The sequence below is a fragment of the Tamandua tetradactyla genome, chromosome 7, assembly GCF_023851605.1.
Source record: "Tamandua tetradactyla isolate mTamTet1 chromosome 7, mTamTet1.pri, whole genome shotgun sequence".
Lineage (NCBI taxonomy): Eukaryota > Metazoa > Chordata > Mammalia > Pilosa > Myrmecophagidae > Tamandua > Tamandua tetradactyla.
In genome coordinates, this window is record NC_135333.1 from 95,940,542 (window position 1) to 95,947,337 (window position 6,796).

Below are 6,796 nucleotides of genomic sequence, written 5' to 3' on the forward strand. Positions count from 1 at the left end.
AGCCAAATATAGATACCACAGAAAAGAAAATTAAAGACCAATATCTCTTATAGATGCAAAAACCCTCAATATACTAAAACTAAATCTAGCAGCATATTAAGAAGATTATACACAGGTACTGGTGCAAAAAAGGGCACAGCTCTGGGTATGGTCTGAGGGTGGCAGAGCTGCAGTGGCTGGAAGAGGCGTGGCCAGAGCAGTTTGAATATCCATATTTTGGTTTATCTGCCTCTTGAAAGTTTTGGTTCATCATGGATGATCTGTCATCAGAAGAAATTCAGCTGAGGGCTCACCAGGTTACCAATGAGTCTCTGGAAAGTACAAGGAGAATCCTAGGCTTAGCCATGGAGTCTCAGGATATAGGAATCAGAACTATCACTATGCTGGATGAACAAAGGGAACAACTAAACCACAATGAAGAGATTATGGACCAAATAAAGACATGAGAGAAGCAGAAAAGAATTTAACAGAACTTAGCAAGTGCCATGGACATTGTGTCTGCCCATGTAATAGGACAAAGAACTTTGAGTCTGGTAAGGCCTATAAGGTAACATGGGGTGATAGCGGAGACAACTCATCTAGCTATGTAATATCTAAGCAGCCAGGTCAGGTGACAAAAGGTCAGCCTCGGGCGGGCCATGGCGGCTCAGCAGGCAAGAATGCTCACCTGCCATGCCAGAGGACCCGGGTTTGATTTCCAGTGCCTGTCCATGTTAAAAAAAAAAAAAAAAAAAAAAGGTCAGCCTCAGCAAGAAGTCACGGGCAGATAAACTTATAACTAATGATGCCAGAGAAGATGAAATGGAGGAGAACCTGACTCAGGTGGGTAGTATTCTTGGAAATCTAAAAAACATGGCCTTGGACATGGGCAATGAGAATGAGGCTCAAAATCAACAAATACATTGTATCACAGAAAGGCTGACACCAAAAAAAGATTGCATTGATGTTGCCAATGCCAGAGGAAAGAAACTCACTGACAGCTAAAGCTCCTGTGGTACCTCATCATTTATTCATTTCCCTAGCTCCTCCAAAGTTACTACCTTTTCAGAGTTTGAAATTTTGGTCCCACACTCTTGTAATCAGGAGATAACGAGGAGGAAGGGCCAGAACAGCCTCCCTACTTTTTTAGTTTCTCTTTTTCTCTTGAGGGTAGATGGTATTTCCTTCTGGTATTTCCTTTCACAGTTTAACTTCTCAGATTGGTTTTCGTGCATACATATAGTGTTGTTTTTGATCCTCATTTACTTTAGAGGGCTCTCTTCCAAGATATGGAAGCAATGCCAAAGACTAATGAAGAAGGAAGTTTGTTTTGTTTTGTTTTTTTGGTGGGGTTGGGGGGCATTGGTGATAGAGGCAGGCAAAGCTAAGGGATCATTAGCTCAGTAAAAACTGCAGGCCTGGAAGCAAAAGTTGTGGAGTCACAGGAAAGGTTTAATGAGTTTAATTTCCAATTCAAGTTGCAGTTATTGCTAATTTAGGCTAACGTTTGGTTTTGGAGCTTTTATATGCAGTATTTTTGCTGTACATCACAACTTTGCAACCACTGCTCCAAAATGAGGAAAAGAATGAGTTTTCTTAAAGTGAGGTTAATTTCCAAACTCATGTATATACACAGATTCTTTGATCCCATTTCATATTGTATTCAGAATCACTTTGTATAAACGAACGGCTTTTTATTTTCATATTATTAGTAGTATCATGTTCCCATTGCAGGTTTACAACTTCATAAATTTGTCATTAGTGTTTGAAGAAAAATATGTAAATATATAGGTATAACAGAATTTCTCTCTTGAGTAGGGCTTAAAATTTTGGGGGGAAGTTTGACAAAATTTATCAAGTGGATTCAGATTTACCTCAAGGTTCTAAAGAAAGAATTATGTTTAGAAAGGAAAAAAGAAATAATTTTATCTTAGGTAGAAAAATAGATTAGTAAAATTTAAAGCAATTTAACTTTTGATTTTTTAAGCTAGACTTTGTTTAATTAAGAGTGATTTGGAAAAGTACATTTTTAAAATTATTGATAATTGCACCGTCATTCTCTTAGCTTTATGTCCTGATCACATTTATTTAGATCCTGAACATTGTTATGAGAATCTGATTGATATTTGTTGCCTTTATTTAAAAATCAGCATCCACACATTTCAAAGCTATTAATATGGACTGGTTTGACCAATAGCCATTGCTTGATCCTTAAAATTAAATTTTCTAATTAGCCAATGGAAGTATTCTTTGAAATAATTAACATGTTCCTGTGACTATTATTTTGGGAGCAACAATTTTATCAGCCCTTATTTAACAACTTGAACAATGCCTGGCAAATTAAATAAAGCAAAAGTCCCTAAGTCAAGGAGCATTCCAGTGGAAAGAGCTACATTTACACCTTTCCAATTTTTATTGAAAATATTGACAGGTTTTCTTTTTGATTTCTCATGACGCTCGTCATAACCATTACTAGTCTTTATTCACTTGAGCTTAAATACCTTAGTGACTGAAAGGATCATATTTATGAGTAAGAACTACAACCCTCTTCCTAGAGAAGAACTAGTTAACATGGGAACTTTCAAAGGCTGTAGGGGAAGATATTTTTTAAAACAGAGACTCAGTTCTCTGTAACAGAAATGCTCCATGCCAGAACAAGTAGTTTGGTCTGTAAGATAAAAGGCTGTCTTTTTCTTTTGCTTATGTGTGTCTATTTTGTTAACCTATAAGAAGTATTTTCTGAGTATCCTATCTAGAAAAGTAGGCACACATACAAACTCTTGGTCAAGTTCAGAAATTCAAAATCTTTCAGGGGTCAGGCAGGTGATGGTAAATGTGTAAAGTAAGAAGGTGTATAACAATGTACCAAATCCCTTTTCCAAAATATTAAAAAAAATTAACACTTAAAAAAAAGATTATACACAATAATCAAGTGGGATTTATCCCAGAAATGTAAGTGTAGTCCAATGAAAAAGCAATATAAAGCACCATGTTAATAAAACAAAGGGGAAATGAATACACGATCATCTCAATCAATGCAGAAAAGGTATCTAAAAAGAAACTCTGTACACCCTTTTTTTTTTAAAAAAAAAAAGTTGCTAAATCTTCACACATATTCCATACATGGTGTAGTCAATGGCTCACAATATCATCACATAGTTGTGTATTCATCACCATGATAGTTTTAGAACATTTGCACCCTTCCAGAAAAATAAAAAGAAAAAACTCATACATACCATACTCCTTACTCCTCCTTCTCATTGACAACTAGTATTTCCATCTACTCAATTTATTTTACCTTTTCTCCCCCCTATTATTTTCTCATCCATATATTTTACTCATCTGTCCATACCCTGGAGAAAAGGAGCATCAGATACAAGGTTTTTACAATCACATAGCCATACTGTAAAAGTTATATCTTTATACAATTGTCTTCAAGAATCAAAGCTACTGGAACACAGCTCAACAGTTTCAGGTACTTCCCTCCAGCCACTCTAATACATCATACACTAAAAAGGGATATCTATATAATACGTAAGAACAACCTCTCAACTCTGTTTGAAATCTCTCAGCTACTGACACATTACTTTGTCTCATTTCTCTCTTCGCCCTTTTGGTCAAGAAGGCTTTCTCAATCCCTTGATGCTGGGTCCCAGTTCATCCTGGGATTTCTGTTCCACATTGCCAGGGAGACTTACATTCTAGGAATCATGTCCCAGGTGGGGGGGGGGGGGGCAGTGAGTTCACCTGTCAAGTTGGCTTAGAGAGAGAGGCCACATCTGAGCAACAAAAGAGGTTCTCTGGGGGTGACCCTTTGGTCTAATTTTAAGTAGGCTTAGCCTATCCTTTGCAGGAATAAGTTTTATAGGGGGCAAATCCAAAGATCGAGGGCTTGGCCTATTGATTTGGTTGTCTCCACTGCTTGCGAGAATATCAGAATTTCTCCAAATGGGGAAGTTGAATATGTCCTCCTTTCTCCCCAGTCCCCTAAGGGGACTTTCAGCACCCTTTCTTAATAAAGACTCTCAGAAAACTAGGAATAGAAAGGAACTTCCTCAACATGATGAAGGGCATATATGAAAACTCCAGAGTTAAATTCATACTCAATGAAAGACTGAAAGCATTCCCCCTTGAGGTCAGGAACAAGACAAGAATGTCACTTTCACTACTGCTATTCAAAATTGTGCTAGACATAATACAAACTGGAAAAAAAAAATAAGACATCTAGATTGAAAGGGACGTAAAGCTATCCCAAATTGTAGATGATATAATCCTATATATAGAAATCTCAAACATCAATAAGAAAGGTACTAGGGCTAATAAATGAACTCAGCAAAGTAATTGGGTACAAGATCAACATGCACAAATCATTGTTGTCTTTGTACATCATTAATGAACAATCCAAAAAGGAAATCAAAATAATTCTACTTACAATAGCAACTAAAACAATAAAATATTTAGAAATAAATTTAACCAAGGATATAAAGGACTTGCACATGAAAAACAACAAATCATTGTTAAAAGAAATTAAAGAAGACTTAAATAAATGGAAAGATACTCCCCATGATCATGGATGAAATGCTTAATATCAAGATGTCAATACTACCCAAAGCAATGTACAGATTCAATGCAATCCCAACCAAATTCCCAACAGCCTTATTCACAGAAATGTAAAAGCTACTTATATGGAAGGATAAGGGACCTAATAGCCTAAGGCCATGAAAAAGAATAAAGTTGAAAGAACTATACTTTCTGATTTCAAAACTTATTACAAAGACACAGTAATCAAAACAGTGTGGTAATGACACAAAGTCATAAAGACCAATGGCATAGAATCAAGAGTCCAAAAATAAATCCACATATTCATGGCCAGATGATTTTAGGTAAGGGCACCTAGTTGCCAAGTCAATTCAGTGAGGAAAGAATAGTATCTTTGACTAATGGTACTGGGAAAACTGGATATCCACATGTAAAGGAATTCAAGTGAACACCTACCTCACACCACATGCAAATATCAGTTCAAAATAGATCAGTGACCTAAATATAAACTATAAAGCTCTTAGAAGAGACATGGTAGAATATCTTCAGTACTTTGTATTTAGGCAGTGGATTCTTAGACTTACATCAAGAATATGACCAACAGAAGAAAAAAAATAGATAAATGGGACTTCATCAAAATTTTTTAAAAATGTGCATAAAGGATATTATCAGGAAAGTAAAAAGACAACCTGCAGAATGGGAGAATATAATTGCAAACCATGTATCTGATAAGGGCTTACTATCCAGAATAAATAAAGAACTCCTATAACTCAAAAAGACAAATAGCCCAATGAAGAAAATGGTCAAGGCTTTGAATAGACATTTTTCCAAATAAGATATACAAATGGCCAATAAGCACGTAAAGATGCTCAATGTCATTAGACATTAAGGAAATGCAAATGAAAACCACAATGAAATATCACCTCACAGCTGCCAGAATAACTACTATTTTAAAAATGGAAAAATAAGAGCTGGTGAGGATGTGAAGCAAAAAGAACTCTTGGGTATTTTTGATGGGATTGTAAAATGGTGCAGCCACTATGGAACACAGTTTGGTGGTTCCTCAAAAAATTATATTTAGAATTACTATATGACTCAGCAATCCCACTCCTAGGTACATAGCAAAAAGAATTGAAAACAGGAACTCACACAGGTATTTGTACACCAATGTTCACAGCAGCATTATTCACAACAGACAAAACATGGAATCAACCCAAGTATCCATTGATGGACAAATGGATAAACAAACATTAAATGGATTATTATTCAGCTGTAAAAAGGAATGTAGTTCTGATACATGTAATAACATAGACAAACTTTGAAGACATCATGTTGAATGAAATAAGCTAGACACAAAAAGACAACTATTCTGTGATCTCACTGATATGAAATAATTACAGTAAGCAAATTCATAACTCAGAATCTAGACTATAGGTTACCAGGTATGAGGTGAGGGGACATGGGTAGCTAATACTTGATACCGAGCTTCTATTTGGGGTGATGGAAAAGTTTTGGTAATGGATGGTGGTGATGATAGCACAACCTTGTGAATGTAACTAATGCCACTGAATTGTATGCTTGAATGCAGTTAAAATGTGAAATTTTAGGTTGTATATGTGTTACCACAATTAAGAAATAGGAAGCTAAATAGACAATGATAATTAAATGTCATACAGGATTCAGGACTTGCTCTTACAAGGGAGGAGAGAAGGCTGAAAATGACACTGTTAGGACCCATGAACAAAACTGAAATATACACTGTAGGCTTTATATTAATATCAAAGTTATTGAACTTGTTAACTGTACTTATCGTGGTTTTATTAGCGAATGCTCTCAATCTTAGGAAATATACATGGAAATATTGAATAGTAAAGGGGATTGATGTATGCAATCTACTCTCAAATGTTTAAGAAAATAGAATGATACAACAAATGTGACAAAAAGTTAAAAGTTTGTAAACCTGGGTTTCTGGGTAGGGAGCATATTGGAGTTCTCTGCACTGTTTTTGCATTATTTTTGAAACTTTACTGTAAGTTGGAATTTTTTTTAATGTTATAAAATAAACATTAAACAGAGTACTAAATCTGTTTTTTCCAAACGACAATAGAAAAAGTACAATAGAACAAGTTAAAGTATATGTTTCAGGATTCAGAAACCAAAGCAAGGAAACCATGAAGCCAATGTGAAATCAGAGCACAAAATCCACGTAGGAGTAGCTTTAAGCAGCTAAAGTAAAGATCAATGTCCAGTTTTAAAAATAAAATAAAATTTCACTTCA

At 35.3% G+C, this 6,796-nt stretch overlaps 1 pseudogene; it reads left to right on the plus strand.

Moving 5' to 3' along the window:
• The first annotated feature begins 251 nt into the window (after positions 1–251).
• LOC143691665 (synaptosomal-associated protein 23-like) lies at positions 252–984 on the plus strand (annotated as a pseudogene).
• Positions 985–6,796: the final 5,812 nt, after the last annotated feature.